The sequence below is a fragment of the Pleurodeles waltl genome, chromosome 2_2 (assembly GCF_031143425.1).
Source record: "Pleurodeles waltl isolate 20211129_DDA chromosome 2_2, aPleWal1.hap1.20221129, whole genome shotgun sequence".
NCBI classification, from domain to species: domain Eukaryota; kingdom Metazoa; phylum Chordata; class Amphibia; order Caudata; family Salamandridae; genus Pleurodeles; species Pleurodeles waltl.
Genome location: NC_090439.1, coordinates 410,928,238 through 410,947,860, shown reverse-complemented (window position 1 = coordinate 410,947,860; position 19,623 = coordinate 410,928,238).

The window sequence follows — 19,623 nt, the reverse complement described above, 5'->3', positions numbered from 1 at the left end:
CGGGCACAGTGGAATATACACAAGACTACTTGCTGGGGAGTTTGGTGAAGGATACCTACTTGGTAATGTTATAGTTGACAATGTCACCTTGATGTAGATGTGATGTCACGGATAACAATTACTCATTTTACTCTTGTGTCATTCTAGGAGACAGTGCCTATGCAGTGCGGTCCTTCTTACTGACGCCCTATCCGAATCCTGCCACGCCAGCCGAAAGGACGTATAATGCTGCTCACAGGACGACACGCAGCATTGTAGAGAGGACCTTCGGCCTGCTGAAGAACCATTTCAAATGCCTACTCAAGAGTGGTGGTGCACTAAATACAGCCCCGAAACCACTTGCAAAATCGTGGCTACTTGTGCCATGTTGCACAACATTGCAAAAACAAGAGCATTACCAGTGAAAGCCACCGAGCCTGACTCAGATGAGTATGATGATCCCTTGCCACCCCTTCAGTCAGCAGACAGAAGCAGTACAGAAGAGGGCAGACATAGACGTCCTGAGATCACAAGGAACTATTTCTGATGTAAGTAATGACAACACCACGTCTAATTTAATGTATTGCTGTAGGTATCATCTTTATTGCCTTTACTTCAGGTAAATATATGTGTGATTAGGATATAGGTATGTACTATACACAAACAGGTGCTAGTTACAGAATCACACTATTAGCATCATAGTATCACTGATTTGCTACATGATATGCAAGTCCCCTGTACCTCTCAACATTACTTTCTACGCCTACACACTTCACGTGAGAGCTCAGGGTTCTCTGTGGCACCTCTTGTTGCGGGTTCCAAGACAGTACTGTGTCTGGTACTGCAATGCCTAGGATCCATTACAAGGACTGTGAGACTGCTGAGGCTAGAGAGCTTCTCACTATCCCCACCACCCAGTTCGCTGTTTGTAGCACTCTGTGCTGTCTGCATGGTCTCCAAAACATTGGTGATTTGCAACAATCACTGTGAACATCCCGACTGCAATGTGCCATCTCCACTTGTATGTCCACAGCACGTCGTGATACCAAAGCAGTTGTGGTCGTGAGCCGATTGACAGATCTGCAGGACCCATCCAAATGGCCCATCAATTGGTGATGGCACCTACGGTGGCTCACATGTTCCTGCTGCATCACAGTGCAGAGTTCCTTAATGGCGTTTGCCATCTCCTTTGCGTTTTCTGCTGCTGTTTGCTGTCCCTCATGCAGCTTGCACATATTTTCATTGACAGACTCCAACTGCTTGTGTATTGATCCCATGTTTTCATTGAGTGCATCCAACTGCTTGTGTATTGATCCCGTGTTGTCATTGTGAGACTTAAACTGCCTGTGCTTTGCACCCATTTTATGATCGATGGACACCAACTGCCGGGCAATTGACTTCATGTGTTTACATTGCAGGCGCTGCACTTTCAGCATGAAAGCCTCAAGGCCACCAAACAGTGATGGGTCCTCACCTTCCTCTGTGCACCGTCTGCCTGCTTTGTAACGCCTCCTGAGGGGACTGGACTGACCCTGGGGCAGGGACTGCTGTCTGTCAGTGCTTCTAGCCTCTGGGGGGTGGTGTGGGTACTTCATCTGGCATTTCATCAGAGTCCAGGTTATACTCAGGGAGAAGCAGTACTCTTGCCCTGCGTCTAGTTGGTACTTGTATAAAGGACTCACTGGTGTCTGAGTCGGACTGTGGCTGAGTTTCGCTATCCCCACATTTCCACCTTCTGCTGAGTCAGGGCCCGGAACATCTGCAACAACAATGTGCAGCATGTCATTCTTGGATTAGTACTCAATTAGTTGCGTAATAGTTTTTAAATTTACACTGGCATAGTATCACTGGGAGTCTTTTGTGTTGTTTCTCTGTTTGGTGTTACACTATCTTGCTATTTATTTGGTGGTTGCACTTTAAGGGTGTGGACTACCACTCCCATAAGGCATTGTTGTGCTGTATGTAAAATGTGGCATGAATTACTGATCACACTGCATAGTGCCATTGCTATTTTCTAAGGGGCATTTGTACATGCACATATGGGGAAACACATGTTTGCCTGAGGTGTCAATGTCAGTGACATCACTGACATTTTCAAGATACCGTGTCGACTCTACCATGTCTTCTATTGGTGTAGAAGGTGCCTAGGTGGGTGGTCCTGCTCCGGTGTTCCTTGCCTCCTCCAGCCTGCTTGCTGCCCTCTCTTTGGCATGTGAACGCAAGTCGTACCAGCGCTTGCGTATCTTCTCGATGGAGCTCTTCACAACACTCGCATATTTTAGTCTGGATGTCTGACCACAGTTTCCTCTTCTCACTTTCAGGAACCTGTAGTGAGTGTTTTCCAAAAAGTTTGTTGTAGTTCCTGACCACCTCCTCGGTGAGCACCTCCAATTCCTGCTCACTGAATTTGAGTTTGCACTTCCTGTCTCCTTTCTCCTTCACATTCCCATCAGTAACCACAATCCTGTTTGGTCCTGGCTGGAGCTTTTGGAAACAGCATGGACTGACTCATTTCCTGGTTTGATGTCATCAGGATGTTCCAGGATGCCGTTTTCGCAATTTGCGATTTGCAAATACCGATTTGCTATTTTTAGCGATTCGTTATTTGCAACTCGGAAATTGCGATTGCAAATTTTAAGAAATCTCTATTACTGACTCGCAATTATCATACATCCCATTTTGCAATTCTAAAATAGCAATTTATTAAAATTTGCTATTTCAGAAATGCAAACCGGGAGCTTGATACATCTGGCCCTTAGATTCTACCTTTAGGGACTGATGTATCATTCTTCACAATAGCGATTACCTAATTGTGATTTTTAGCGAATCACAATTAAGTAATCGCTACTGGAATGTATGAAACTCCAGTTTCATACTGTGATTCGCAAGGCTCGCAAATGGACCTCCCTCAATAATAGTCATGAGGTAGGTCAACATTTTCGAGCCATTGCGAATGGCTACAATCTCAGGGATGGTGGCCTGCTGGGCTCCGCATACCACCATGTCTGTGATTGCTTTTCAATAAAACAATCTTATTTTCTTTTTGAAATGCAGCCCGTTTTCCTTGGAGGAAAACGGGATGCGTTTAAAAGTGAAAAATTAAAAGTTTTCTTTTCATTTTTTAAGAGTAGGCAGTGGTCCGTGGGACCACTGCCTGCTCTTTAAAAACATTTTTGCATGCATTCACAAAGTGGAAGTGGTACCTTGGGGACCCCTTCCTCTTTGCAAATGGGTTACCACCAATTTGAAATTGGTGGTAACTGCAACTCTTTTGCCACCACATTCATGGTCACAAAACAATCATACATACATCTGTGTTTCGGTATTAGGAAGGGACGCCCTTGACACTCCCCTTCATTAAACCGAATCAGTATGTAGTCACAAATCCAATTTGCGATTCGGTAACAAGATACTGAATCGCAAATTGAACTTTTTACTAAATGAAATGCATTTTTGATCTGATCTGATCTTATGACCCTGCAGCGGCAGGTGATTGATTGATCCTGCTTGGTTGCAACAACACAGTCGCCCAGTCTCTGATCCAGCCAATCATATTTAAGTCCAGGAGATGAGATGATTTCTGAAGGGCCTGAAGGGAGATCTTTCCGAGTGCTGACATAAAAATAGTACTCGTAAATAAACTTTGTGAATTCCTAAAGACATAGGGGGTCATTACAACCTTGGCGGATGGTGTTAAAGCGGCGGTAAGACCGCAAACAGGCCGGCGGAAAAACAAAGGGAATTATGACCGTGGCGGAAACCGCCAACATAGACAGCCACTTTAACACTCCGACCGCCATGGCGGTACAGACAAACAGACAGTCGGAAGACAAAGTACCGCCCACAGTATTACAACAGGCCAATCCGCCATCTTTTCCGGGGCGGATTCACCGTGGATAAAAACACGGCGGAAACACCTATTTCAATGGGAAAACGCTCACCTTAACACACTCCACGAGGAAGGAGGGCACCATGGAGCCGGAACTCCAAATACTCACTGCAATAGTGTTCCTGCTCCTCTACGAACATTAGCAACGGCGGCGCCGAAGACAACAGTGAGTACTGCACCTACGACATAGGGGAGGGGGGATGCAAAAGTCAGGGACACACACACGCAACACCCCCACCCCCACCCCGACCCTCGCACACTACAACACACACACCAATGCATTTCCAAACATCACAGTAACAACCCCCAACCCCCCCGGAAGAATACAAAGACAAAAGGCAATGAGTACAACCATTGCAATATATCACAATACAGTAAGCTAATATATACAGAAATATATACAAATGCCAAAAATATACATCAAGATCAGTAGTGCAGGTATGCACCATCCAATGTCCGTGGACCACTGGGCCCAAAATGCATGGGTGAGGCCCACACACGATACCTGTCCAGAAACGGAGAGAACACTGCAGGGGCATCAGATAGAAATACAAGAGGCACATCAGCAGGAAGGGAAGGGGGGGCACCTCAGCCGGATGACAGCATCACGCCAGATCCACGATTGATGTATCCTGGGGAGTGCAAAGCCACAGTCTGTCAAGTCTCTACAGTGGGTGGTTTGCCACTGGACCATCCTGGGGAGTGCAAAGCCACAGTCTCTCAAGTCTCTACAGTGGGTGGTTTTCCCACTGGACCATTCTGGGGAGTGCAAGGCCACAGTCTCCCAAGTCTCTACAGTGGTTGGTTTGCCCACTGGACCATTCTGGGGAGTGCAACGCCACAGTCTCACAAGTCTTTGCAGTGGGTGGTTTGCCACTGGACCATCCTGGGGAGTGCAAAGCCACAGTCTCTCAAGTCTCTACAGTGGGTGGTTTGCCCACTGGACCATTCTGGGGAGTGCAAAGCCACAGTCTCCCAAGTCTCTACAGTGGGTTGTTTGCCCACTGGACCATTCTGGGGAGTGCAATGCCACAGTCTCACAAGTCTTTGCAGTGGGTGCTTTGCCCACTGGACCATCCTGGGAAGTGCAAAGCCACAGTCTCTCAAGTCTCTACAGTGGGTGGTTTGCCCAATGGACCATCCTGAACAGTGCAAAGCCACAGACTCTCAAGTCGATAACAGTCTCCACTGGTTCTGGAGGGGGACTGGTGCCCAGAGTGCTTCATCCTGTTAAGGACTGAGGTAGTGTATGCCGTTCTCCACTGGTTGTGGAGGGGGACTGGTGCCCAGAGTGCTTCATCCTGTTAAGGACTGAGGTAGTGGATGCCGTTCTCCACTGGTTCTGGAGGGGGACTGGTGCCCAGAGTGCATCACTCTCCCCGTGACGGTCCCAGTTCCGTCACTGCCCCAGCCGCACATGGGTTAGCGATGCTTGAGTTGGCGGTGCTTGCCCTGTTCAGCGGTGCTTCTCCTGTTCAGCGGCGGTGCTTGCCATGGGGGTTTCTGTCCTGTTCAGCGGTGCTTGCCCTGTTCAGCGGTGCATGCCATGGTGGTTTCTGCCCTGTTCAGCAGTGCTTGCCATGGCGGTCTTTGCCCTGTTCAGCGGTGCTTCCGCTGTTCAGCGGTGCTTGTCATGGCGGTCTTTGCCCTGTTCAGCGGTGCTTGCCCTGTTCAGCGGTGCTTGCCATGGGGGTGTCTGCCCTGTTCAGCGGTGCATGCCATTGCGGTTTTTGCCCTGTTCAGCGATGCTTCACTTTGCTGTCTCTGACCTGTGCAGTGGTGTGTGCCATGGCGGTCCCTCATTGCCCAGAAGGGCTGTGGCTGCCGGGGCCCTCCTGGGCACTGACTCGGGCGGTGGTCTCCTGACCAGTGACGATTGTGCTGCCCTCCTGGGCACTGACTCTGGCGGTGGTCTGCTTACTAGTGACGATTGTGCTGCCCTCCTGGGCACTGACTCTGGCGGTGGTCTCCTGACCAGTGACGATTGTGCTTCCCTCCAGGGCACTGACTCTGGCGGTGGTCTCCTGATCAGTGACAATTGTGCTGCCCTCCTGGGCACTGACTCTGGGGGTGGTCTCCTGACCAGTGACGATCGGGCTGGAGGTGGCGTCCTGGGCAGCGGGGATGATGGCGGCCTTCTCCGCCGTTCTGCTCTTCCCAGACTTTGGCGCTTTCTTCTGCCCCTTCCCCACCTTGGGAGGAGTCACCGCTGACTCGACACTCCCCCCGGGACCCTTGTGAGCAGCTTTGCCGGCAGGAGTCTTCACCCTCTCCCGTCGGGCACTGTCCAACTTCTGGTGCTTCACAGGGGGAGGACTGGCTGTGCTTTGGCTCCGTGTCACACTGGCTGCCCTGGTGCCCGGTGCACTCCACATACCTCTAACAGGCACCACTGGTATCAGACTTTTTTGGGCTGAGGTGCCACTACGGGACCTATGAATTGGAGGGGGGGTGGTGGGAAAGAGGTCAACGTTGCTCAGGAAAAGTTTCTGACGAACACTGGGATGGGTAGCTGGAGCGGGTCTGGGAGTGGAGGAAGAGGAGGTGGTTGTAGGAGGTGTAACTTTAGGTGATTTGGATGCAGGTGCATGTTCTGGAGGCTGTCGTGAGGTGGATGGATGTTGGGTGTGTGTGTGCCCACGTTTGTGTACTTTGGGAGGGGGCGTCACAGACACACTGGGAGAGGACACAGGGGATGTGCAACTGGTAGTGGGGGTGGTGAGTGCACGTGAGCGGGGTGTGGTGCTGGGTGTTCTGGTGCGAGTCCTAGAGGCTGTAGTGGTAGTGCATGCAGGTGAGAGTGTAGACGACACTGGGAGGGAGGAGGGAGACGACGAGGAGGGGGACGCAGTGGAGCCAGTGGATGTTGCTGTGTCTGTATGTGGGTTGAGTGCCTGTGGGATGTGTGGTGCCTATGTTTGCCTGAGCTGCCCTTGTGTGTTGAGGTGTGTGCAGGCTGGTCTGATGGTGTGCTTGGGATAGGCTGAGGTACAGGGGATTGGGTCTGGGTGGAGGAAGTTGGAGGGGGGAGGCTAGACACAGGGACAATGGCTGCCATCAGTGCTGAGGCCAGAGATTGCAGGGTTCGATGATGGGCAGCCTGACCAGAATGAATGCCCTCCAGGAATGCATTAGTGTGTTGCAACTCCCTTTCTACAACCTGGATGGCATTCACAATGGTGGACTGCCCAACAGTGAGTGACCTGAGGGCAGCAGAGGTGACAGGGGCAGGGGCTGAGGTGCCTGGGGCGAAGGTGATGCCCACCCTCCTGGGTGAGCGGGCACGGGGCGAAGCCTGAGGGACTGCTGGGAGGGCGGTGCTGGTAGGGGGGGTGGCGGCTGTACCTGTTGAAGTGGGGGGCACAGATGGGGCCGCCACCACAAGGGAGCTCCCATTGGTGGAGGAGTCTGTGTCGCTGTTTGCTGATCCGGTGACCGCCGTGAAGCTCCACTCACCCTCCGTCCCACTGGTGTACTCAGAGTCCATGGTGTGGCCCTCCATGGCCATGTGGGATGCAGCCCCCTCGTGCTCTGGTGCCACTGTACCTACGCCTGATGATGCTGATGCACAAAAGAACAGGGAGAGCACAAAAAGGGGGAGGGACGACAGAAGAAAGACAGGTTGAGTGCATGGCTTACCGCTACCGTTGGCAGACAATACAGACACAGCAGCCCCCTGCACTACGCCGCGCTCTTAGCCTCTGCAGATGCAGTTCATGGGATATGGCCTACATGGCTATGGCCGACATCTGCACACATAGATGACACAGGGCCATGAATACCTGTACTTGGTACTCTACAGAGGTGGGGTGGGGTGCCACATGGCCTGCATTACGGAGGGGCCTAGCCTACGGAACTCACCCTGGCCTAGGGAATCCCATAGCCCTCCTCCCCCACCCAGACCCCTCCACTGCGCGCAAAGTCAGCAGAATGAGAGTGTACTCACCCCCTTGTGTCTGCTGTGATGCCCTCATGCCCCCATCCAACTCAGTGTAGGCCACCTCCAGGATCCAGAACATCAGGGGCGTCATGGTGCGACGGGCACCCCTCCCACGTTGGGAGGCCATCCCTAGCTGAGCATCCGCCGTCTTCTTGCTCCACCGGCGAATGTCCTCCCATCTTTTCATGCAGTGGGTGCTCCGTCTCTGGTGGACCCTCAGGGTCCGGACATCCTTGGCGATGGCACGCCAAATATCCTTCTTCTGGTGGGCGCTGACCTACATGACATGTACAGGGGAAGAAGAGAAGTCATTAACAACTGCACAGTCGAAGTGAGTGACCCACATCCCTGCCCTTGCCATGTGGCACATGCATTCACACTCATTCATGCTCTCTGAACTGTGCCCCCTTCCTTCTTACATCCAGCCCTCTCCACCCAGGCATAGCCCATACAACTTGCACCCTATGTACTCACCTGTTGGTCTGGAGGACCGTAGAGTAGCGTGTACTGGGGGAGGACCCCGTCCACGAGCTTCTCCAACTCCTCTGCAGTGAAGGCAGGGGCCCTTTCCCCAGACGCACGTGCCATTGTCTCTTCCAGACCGAGGTCACAGCAGCACTTGCAGTATAGGTCCTCTCCTGTCGAAGATCAGGTATCGAGTGATTGAACAGATAGAAAATGGCAGTCACGTCCGCGGCGGTGACGTCCAAGGCGGTGTGTATCATCACCGCTGGTGCACTTCGTCATTGGCTCCTGGGACCCATGGGGTCCAATGTTAACCAATGCAGCATTGCGCTGCGGTCTACGACCGCCTACCGCGATGGTGTACAACGCCAGCGCAGTTACCTCACATCCCATTGTCCCAGTTTAGAGGTCAGGCATGCGCCATTTCAGGGGCCCACATGGCTTCATTTTCAACTGCGTCACACAAACCGAGGCCTGGACTAAACACACATGCAGACAACTCTTTTGGAATTTGTTTCGTGTTCTGTGTAGCTGTGAGCACATACCTCTGAATTGTTTGACTCTGTGGTCGCTGTTGTCCTTCCCATGCACCGTCAGCTTGGACATGTGAGGAGATGGCGGAATCCTCCGGTGTACCGACCGCTGGTGGACCTGTTGACAATGGAGGAGCGACATTTAATAACCACCTACAGGTTTGACCGTGCCACAATCCAGGAACTGTGTACCCAGTTGGAGCCAGACCTTATGTCACCTATCCGCCATCCCACAGAAATCCCCCTCAAGTGCAGGTGCTATCAGTGCTCCATTTCCTAGCAAGTGGGTCATTTCAAACAACAGTGGCCATGGCATCAGGGATGTCCCAGCCTATGTTTTCCAACGTGTTGTCCAGAGTGTTGTCTGCCCTGCTGAAACACATGAGGAGCTACATCAATTTCCCTCAGGTGGAGGATTTGGCTACAGTTAAAGGTGACTTCTATGCCCTGGGACATATCCCTAACATCATAGGTGCCAGTGATGGGACCCATGTAACTCTGGTCCCCCCCCACAGGAGTGAACAGGTGTACAGGAACCAGAAGAGTTATCATTCGAAGAATGTACAGATGGTATGTTTGGCAGACCAGTACATCTCGCAGGTAAATGCTATGTTCCCTGGCTCAGTGCATGACGCCTACATCCTGCGGAATAGCAGCATCCCTTATGTGATGGGTCAACTCCAGAGGCACCGTGTGTGGCTATTAGGGGACTCTGGTTACCCCAACCTGTCATGGCTCCTGACCCCAGTAAGGAATCCCAGGACCAGGGCAGAGGAATGCTACAATGAGGCCCATGGGCGGACTAGGAGGGTGATCGAACACACTTTCGGCCTCCTGAAGGCCAGGTTCAGGTGCCTCCATATGACAGGTGGTTCTCTATTCTACTCACCAAGGAAGGTGTGCCAGATCATCATCGCCTGCTCTATGCTTCTCAATCTTGCTATGCGACGCCAGGTGCCTTTTCTGTAGGAGGATGGTCCAGATGACGGTGTTGTGGCAGCTGTGGAGCCTGTGGACAGTGATGAGGAGGGAGCAGAGGAAGAAGACATTGACAACAGGGACTCAGTCATACAGCAATATTTTCAGTGACACACAGGTGAGAACACTTTCTTTACTAATACTTTTACTTTCACACTTCTACCTCTATCCTGTCTGTCAATTTCAAGCAGTATTTGGTAACTGAGTTGTACATTTCCATTTCGGTTTCACAGGTGTGGTTACCAACGTGTGTCATCTGCTTGCATCCTTCATGGACTTGTGATGTGTGACATAGGTATGTTGACATTACTATTGAGAACAGATTTTGTCACTGTTATAGCTAATACACATTTTCAATATCACAGACTGACTCCAGATTGTTTTGTGGTTCAAGGGTGTTTATTGAAGTGCTGATTATTGGAGGGGGTGGTAAAATGGTGATGGGTGATGGTGGAGGAATGCCCATGGCAGAGTCCAGTCTATTAGTCTCACAGGTGCACTGCCCATATGGGCATAGGAAGTGGAGCTGGGCCATTTCCAATGTGGACCGGGTTACAAAGTGGGACAGTGGGATGACAATCAGGGTGGTCTCATTTCTTGGCGGGGGTCTTGCCATCGTGCTCTGTCCTGCTCCTGGATCTCAGGGAACGCTTGTGGGGTGGTTGTCCGTCTGCAGGGGGTGGGGTGCTGGTGTGGTGGTCCTGTGGCGGGGCGTCCTGTCCACTAGCGCCGGCAGAGGTGGTGGGCAGTTCATCGTCCAGGCTATTGTCAGGGGCTCCTTGGAGTGCCACGGTGTCCCTCATGGTGTTCTGTATGTCCTTCAGCACCCCTACGATGGTGCCCAGGGCAGAGTTGATGGATCTGAGATCCTCCCTGAAGCCCAAATACTGTTCCTCCTGCAGGCACTGGGTCTCCTGAAACTTGGCCAGGACCGTAGCCATCGTCTCCTGAGAGTGATGGTATGCTCCCATGATGGAGGAGAGGGCCTCGTGGAGAGTGGGTTCCCTTGGCCTGTCCGCCCCCTGTCGCAAAGCAGCCCTCCCAGTTCCCCTGTGTTCCTGTGCCTCCGTCCCCTGGACCGTGTGCCCACTACCACTGCCCCCAGGTCCCTGTTGTTGTTGGGGTGGTGTGTTATCCAGGGTTCCCTGTAGTGGTGGACACATAGCTGATTGACGTGTCCTGGGGACGGAGGTATGGGCCCGCTGGGTGGGTGCTCTACTGGTGTTTCCAGAGGGTTGAAGGTCAGTGCTGGGCTGTGCCTGTGCGAGGGGAACCGACTGTCCCGAGGCCCACGATGGTCCGGGCTGGTCATCTGGATCCAGTTGGACAGAGCTGCTGTCATCACTCTGGGCCTCTTCTGTGGGTGGGGTAGAGATGTCTGTACCCTCCTGTCTGGTGACGTTAGGTAGTGGTCCTGCAGGGGTATAAAAGCATAATTATTGCATCTGTGTGTGTCATGGTGTGCAATGGGTGGGTGAGCGTGTACCCCAGTGCTAGCATTCCTGTGTGGGGGCTTGTGTGATGATGGTTAGGGGTTGTTATGGGTATGTGCAGTGGGCATGCTTTAGTAATGGGTGTCCATGCTTTGTTGTGTCATGCAGGGCTTGGTGTTGGGATGGGTGGTTTGTGTTATTAGTATGTTAGTGAGGAGTTGGAGTGAAAGGGGATGGGGCGAGGGTGGGGGTGTGTGATAGCATGCAGGTAGGGTGGGGGATATGATAGTTAAGATTTGACTTACCAGTGTCCATTCCTCCATCGACTCCTCCGAGGCCCTCAGGATGCATAATGGTCAAGACCTGCTCCTCCCATGTTGTTAGTTGTGGGGGAGGAGGTAGGGATCCGCCGCAAGTACGCTGAACCGCGATGTTGTGCCTGGAGACCACAGACCACACCTTCCCCCGTAGGTCGTTCCACCTCTTCCTGATGTCCTCCCGATTTCTTGGGTGTTGTCTCACTGCGTTGACCCTGTCGACTATTCTTCGCCATAGCTCCATCTCCCTAGCTATAGAGGTGTGCTGCACCTGTGATCCAAATAGCTGTGGCTCTACCCGTACGATTTCCTCCACCATGACCCTGAGCTCCTCCTCCGAAAACCTGGGGTGTCTTTGGCGTGCCATTGGGTAGTGTAGGAGATGTGTGGGGTGGTGTATGTGGTGATGAGTGTGGTGATGTGTAGTGGTGTGTGGTGTTTTGTGCGTGGATGTTGTGTGGGTGATGGTGTCGTGTGCCTCTGTGTGGTGGGGTTGTCTATTGCTGTGCTCACTCTCTGGCCTATGTCTCAAATTTTTGGTCGTAGGGGTTTGTGGGTGATGTGGGTGTGTGTTTTATATTGTGTTGGGTGTGTGGGAGTGGTGTTTGTATGTGTATCAGGTCTGTGTATTTCGAATAGTCCAATGTGGCGGTGTTTTGGAGATGTGTGTGTATTTTGAGCGCGTCAGTGTGTACCGCCAATGGAATACCGCGGTTGAAAGACCGCCGCGTGGATTCATGGGTCGTAATAGCATGGGCGTGTTTCTGTTGGCGTGATGGTGGAGGTTTTGTTTTCGCCAGGTTATCACTGACCTTTGGTGTGGTGGACTTGTGTGGGTGTCTGAACTTCGGCGGTTTCCGAGATGTGGGTCATTATAGCTGTGGCGGAATTCCGCGGCCGTATGTTGGCGGTCTTCTGCACGGCGGTAAGCGCCTTTTACCGCCAATGTTGTAATGACCCCCATAAACTTAGACTTTTGGTCAAAGTTTAAACCAAATGTCTAAATTTACCTTTATAAATCTGGCCCTAAATATCCATAAAGGAGGGTGTGGGGTATCTAAAAGTAGGACTTGAGTACTTAAATTTTACATGTCCTGACAGTGAGAAATCTCCAAACACGGTTTTCAATGTGGCAATATTGCCTCTCCCATAGAAAAGCACTGGATTAAATTATAAAACCATTTAATACAAAAATTTAGGCCCTCATTCTGACCCTGGCGGTCAAAGACCGCCAGGGCGGAGGACCGCGGGAGCACCGCCGACAGGCCGGCGGTGCTCCAATGGGGATTCCGACTGCGGCGGTAAAGCCGCGGTCAGACCGGCACCACTGGCGGGCTCCCGCCAGTGTACCGCCGCCCCATTGAATCCTCCACGGCGGCGCAGCTTGCTGCACCGCCACGGGGATTCCGACCCCCCCTACCGCCATCCAGATCCCGGCGGTCCGACCGCCGGGATCCGGATGGCGGTAGGGGGGGTCGCGGGGCCCCTGGGGGCCCCTGCAGTGCCCATGCCACTGGCATGGGCATTGCAGGGGCCCCCGTAAGAGGGCCCCTACATGTATTTCACTGTCTGCTGCGCAGACAGTGAAATACGCGACGGGTGCAACTGCACCCGTCGCACAGCTTCCACTCCGCCGGCTCGATTCCGAGCCGGCTTCATCGTGGAAGCCTCTTTCCCGCTGGGCTGGCGGGCGGTCTGAAGGCGACCGCCCGCCAGCCCAGCGGGAAAGTCAGAATTACCGCCGCGGTCTTTTGACCGCGGAACGGTAACCTGACGGCGGGACTTTGGCGGGCGGCCTCCGCCGCCCGCCAAGGTCAGAATGAGGGCCCTAGTTTGGAAATAGCTAGAACTGTAGATAAACAACTCAAATTAATAGGAATTTAAAATCCACACAACTCTTATCTGCCCAAGGGCAATGTCTCCAGCTTTGTGGTGGGAACAATATTTATTAAAGGGTTACTTCTTTTGAAAGGGCTTCGAGAATGTGCAAGGTCCATCCACAGCACTGGAAACCCTTGCTATGGAAACTGAGGCATGCAGAAGTGAGAGATAGGTTCCTACCTCAATAGTAAGGGGCAGCTGACTCCTACTGGCACATGAAGGTTACTTTTGTAGAAACATTTGGACTCACACTTGAACAGTATAAACAAAAGATCAGAGACACCCACAAAGATACACAACAAACCTAGGTGGATTTTGTAGACATTTCAGTGAAGGCACTAATGGGTTGGATACAAGGTAATAAGATAACCACTTATGATGTGCTATACAATGTGGTTGTAAAGGAGCACATTCCAATTAACTGTTCATCAGATTTATTACTCCAGCACCTGGTTTATTCCAATGTGTCTAATCCTAGAGAATTGTGTAAGACAACTGTTTAATTGGAATATACCTGTGTATTTAAGAGATCACAGGGAGGCAATCCCAAGAAAGGAGGCTTAGGCCCACAGAAGGGAAAATAGGGGTTACAACAATGCTCAAAAAGAGACTTCCTAAGTGCACGAAAATTTGATGAAGGAAAGAGTCCAAACCACTCCTGGTAAGTGCAAAAGTGGAAACACAGAGGGGAAGAGAACATTAAGGGAGGGCCGGTGTTATGACTGTCAGCAGTCAGGGCACAAAAAAGGAAAGCTTCATGCCCCAGGAGAGAGGATAGAAATGATGAACCCTCCACTGGAGTGACTAGTGTCTAGATTGAGGACAGATTACCTAAATGAAGAGATATTAGTATCCTTTAGTTGGAAGGTGGGCCTAGAGGATAAGCTGGTGATAACTGGGAGTAACAAGAGTAACTTTCACAAGACTACAATGAAGGGGATCCCTGACACTGCTTTGAGAGTTATGGGTTCCAGCCAGACCATGCTGGTGGAGAGGCTGTTTTCTCCAGAACAGTATCTGCCAGGAGAAATCTGTAGACTAAGGAATGACCATTGGCAGGAAAATAACCACCTTATGTCCTTGGGGTCCCTAGAATGGAGTGAAGTTCTTAGCCAGAAGAGGGTGGTGATCAACCATGACCTCTCTCTACAAAGAAGAGGTGGCTATGCATCCAAGTTCGCACATCCTAAGTATACATACAATTGCTGGGGGAAATGTATTACATTGCTTTTAATGATATCCATTGGGTGCCACAATAGTATTCACACCCAACCACCAAGGGTGTGGCTGTACCGAGATCCAATCAAGACAGAAAAGTTTATTTCGGATTACCAAGGCACACCGAAGTAGTTTGCAAAGTCTATTTTGTATAAAGTATGTCAATAAAAATTCTGAACATGTCTTGTGAATGGTTAGGATATATTTCTTCCAAGGCACAATGAGTCGAAAGACAACAGCCGACAAGTGTTTTACAATCAAGACTTTCTTAAGGCTGCAAGAATTGATATGTGAAAGAAAGTTCAGTAAGATAGAATGACAATAACATATCATAAATGTTGCTGAGGTCCCAAGAAACCAAATATTAGTTTTCAACTTGTGATCTTCACTTGCAATTGTTGAAGTGAGTGACCCCCCAAAAAGGAGGGTGGTTTTAGATTAAGACCAAGATAATCACACACCTCTTATTATCCATAGTGCTAGATGGTGGGGTTATTCACAGTGCATTGATAAAGTATACATGCAAGGCATGATTGCAATGTCAAAAAATACCAGGTCGAAAACACCTACATGTCACAGAACAGTGAAACATTGTAATGTCGATCCAAAGAAACAACCACAGTCCCAAGTGATGAATGTGCAAACATCCCAGTGTGATGCAAAGTGAAGTCAAGCCAGAGAGAATGTACGAAAAGACATACCATATAATGATGAAAATATGTCCAAACTTAAAGAAGAATTTGTGCGGTCTAAAATGTTCTTAGAGAAAGGAGAACAATGGGGTAAACCAAAGGACTCATGACAATGTATAAGCATAAGTTCAATAGTATCTCTCACCATAAATCAAAAAATATAATCAGTAACCAGGGATTTAATTTGTACCAAAATACAAAGGAAGGAAAATGAGTGTTATTGTCAAGAAATTAACTTCTGTATGCAATAATGATATTACACCTGTTTCCATAGCTGAATTCGATAGAGAAACCAAGTCTTGGATCGGGTTATAAAAGCCAGTTATGATAGGGTAAAACCACCACTGCAAGTGTGTAGACAGACATGAACAGAAAAACATACCTATAATGGGTTGTCTTCCATATACTAGAAGATTTCAGAAAAATTCAAGGATAAATGGATATGATAAGCCTATGGTGGACATAAAAACCAATGAAAAAAGAGTGATTGTTGCTCTGAAAAAATCACATTCGTCAAAAGGGATAGCAAAAACCTAATGCTCCCCATGTTTCTTTTAACAAAAATGAATTAAGGTATCATGAAACATAAAGTAGAGGGGAGTCAGTATGAAAAGCTTCCCCTTTCAAATGCCCAGTCCTAATGTCAGCAATGTACAAATATCATTTGCAGTAAACAAAACTAAGTTATAGTCCTCCGCAACATCTTAGCATGCGTGGTGTGCGTCATTGGTAGGGTAAACGTAATAATGTCAAAAGTGCAGGTGCGAGTAGCGTTAAATAAAACATGAACGGACGACTAGAAAAGTAACTTGTGAAATAAACAATAGGGAGCAGTACTACTACTGAGAGAAAAAGACCGACTTGTTAAGCGTAGGCACCAGGGGCAAAAAACACCCGAGTGCTTGCAGAGCTAGGAAACGCATCCCTGAAACGTAATCTATATAAATCAGAGAAGCCACCGATTTCGATGCTTGAATTGACAGCTCAAAGACTCACCTTATATTTTTGTGTTTTGAAGAGTGGAAACAAATGTCGCAGTTGTGCGGGAGACACCGGTGTGCAGGTATGGATATAAAGAGTACGTGGTAGTAGAAAGAGGACTTGTTAAACACAAGAACCCATATTGTGGGTTGAAGAAAGCGGAGGCACCATCATAGAATGTACAAAATGGCATGTGAAACCATTGTTAATGGCAGGAATTATAAGGATATGAACTTCATGCAGCAAATGCATTTCCACTGCATAAAACCAACTATAAAATGATGCCCATGTTGTAGTCACAATTCTTGTAACAAATGTACATGTAGTAGAGCAGTGTCAGAGACACAGAAAAGGGCATAACATTTCCATGAATAGAATTACACATCTTCAATAACATTGAATTTGGATTAAGGCCGAGGCAACCAGAAAATACGACCCTCCAAAAAAGGACCAACAATCTTGTCCTAGTGTTGATTACCTCCAAAGTGTAAGTGTTCAGAGAGTATAAAATTTCATCTTACCTACAAATCATAACAATTCAATAATGAATGATCTGTGAGCCATCATTACAACATGTCACAAATTTAAATAACAGATGAATATGGTGTATAAGTTGTAACGAATTACATTTTTTTTACGGCTTTGAAATCAGTGGCTACTCTGATTTATATAGATCACGTTTTGGGGATGAGTTTCCTAGCTCAATAAACACTCAAGTGTTTTTTGCCCACGGTATCTACACTTAACAAGTAAGTCTTTTCCCCTCAGTAGTAGCACTGGCCGCTATTATATATTTCCCAAATTACCTTCCGCCTCGTCCATTTATGTTTTGTTTAACGCTACTCGCACCTGCACTTTTGGCATTTCTACATTAAGGCTACTGATGCCGCAAACCATGCATGCTTAGATGTTGCAGAAGACTATGTCGGTCATTCTGACCCTGGCGGTCAAAGACCGCCAGGGCGGAGGACCGCGGGAGCACCGCCGACAGGCCGGCGGTGCTCCAATGGGGATTCCGACCGCGGCGGTAAAGCCGCGGTCGGACCGCCAACACTGGCGGGCTCCCGCCAGTGTACCGCCGCCCCATTGAATCCTCCAAGGCGGCGCAGCTTGCTGCGCCGCCGAGGGGATTCCGACCCCCCCTACCGCCATCCAGATCCCGGCGGTCCGACCGCCGGGATCCGGATGGCGGTAGGGGGGGTCGCGGGGCCCCTGGGGGCCCCTGCAGTGCCCATGCCACTGGCATGGGCATTGCAGGGGCCCCCATAAGGGGGCCCCTAAATGTATTTCACTGTCTGCTGCGCAGACAGTGAAATACGCGACAGGTGCAACTGCACCCGTCGCACAGCTTCCACTCCGCCGGCTGGATTCCGAGCCGGCTTCATCGTGGAAGCCTCTTTCCCGCTGGGCTGGCGGGCGGCCTGAAGGCGACCGCCCGCCAGCCCAGCGGGAAAGTCAGAATTACCGCCGCGGTCTTTCGACCGCGGTACGGTAACCTGACGGCGGGACTTTGGCGGGCAGCCTCCGCCGCCCGCCAAGGTCAGAATGAGGGCCTATATCTTGATTTTGTTTACTGCAAATGATATTTGTACATTGTTGACATTAGGAATGGACATCTGAAAGGGTAGTCTTGTCATACTGACTCCCTTCTACCTTACATTTCATGATACCTTAATTTATTTTGTTAAAAGAAATATTGGGAGCATTAGGTTTGTGCTATCCCTTTTGACGAATATGATTTTTTCACAGCAACAATCACTCTTTTTTCATTGGTTTTTATGTCCACCATAGGCTTATCATATCCATTTCTCCTTGAATTTTTCTGAAACCTTTCAGTATACGGAAGACAACTCATTATAGGTATGTTTTTCTGTTCATGTCTGTACTCACACTTGCAGTGGTGGTTTTACCCTATCGTAATTGGTTTTTTATAAACCGATCCGAGACTTGGTTTCTCTAACAGAACTCAGTTTTGGAAACTTGTGTAATATCACTGTTATTTATGCGGAAGTTCATTACTTGACAATAACAATCATTTTACCTTCCTTTGTATTTTGGTATAAATTAAATCCCTGGTTACTGAATAGATTTTTTGATTGATGGTGAGAGATACTATTGAATTTATGCTTATACATTGTCAGGGGTCCTTTGGTTTACCCTGTTGTTCTCCTTTCTCTAAGAATACTTTGGACAGCACGAATTCTGCTTGACGCTTGGACAATTTTGTCACCATTATATGGTATGTCTTTTCATCATTCTCACTGGCTTGACTTCACTTTGCATCACACTGGGATGTTCACATATTCACCACTCTGGTCTCTGGTTAATTCTTTGGATTGATATAAAACATTTTCACTGTTCTGTGACATGCAGGTTTTTTCAACCTGGTATTTTTGGACACTGCAATCATGCCTTGCATGTATACTTTATCATTGTACTGTGCATAACCCCGCCAACTAGCACTATGGATAATGAGAGGTGTCTGATTATTTTGATCTTAATCTAAAACCACCCTCCTTTGGGGGTCACTCAGTTCAACAATTGCAAGTGAAGTTCACAAGTTGAAAACAAATATTTGGTTTCTTGGAACCTTAGCAACATTTATGATTCACTGTTATCGTCACTCTACCTTATGGAACTTTCTTTCACATATTAATTCTGCAGCCATGAGAAAGTCTTGATGATGAAACACATGCCGGCTGTTGTTTTTGGATTCATCGTGCCTTGGAAAGAATAAATCCTAACCATTCACAAGCCATGTTCAGAACTTTTATTGACATACTTTATACAAAAGAGACTTTCTAGACTACTTTGCTATGCCATGCCAAGTGTGCCCCAGAATTTCAGAGTTCTTGGGGTACTGTCCCCAAATGTGGGGTATCGAGGCCCAGTAAAAGAGGAAAGGTGAGAAGGGGGAGGTCACTCATAGTGGGTGGTCCGGAGCACTGGGGGTTACCTGCTCTTAGGAGGGAACCCCAAGACTGGCACTGGTGAGGACATTGCTGACCCAAAGGTGCTGCTTGCACTGCCCAAGCAACAAGAAACAGGAGATATAGGTCAGGCCGACTCCCTCGTGACACCACCAGAGTGTATCACCTTTGACGGGGACTGTGGCCAGGCACCTGCTCATTCCCAGGGTACAGAACTTGAGAGAGCAGAGATAAGAGTGGAAGGAGGGTGTCTGCAATGTGAGGTTTTAGTCACCCACTCTGAGAAACCTAAGTGGTCCAAGAAATCCTTAGGGAAAGTGGATGACTCCTTACCAGCACACTGGTTGGAAGTAAAGCCTATGCCGGGCCCCAGATTAGAGTTTCCAC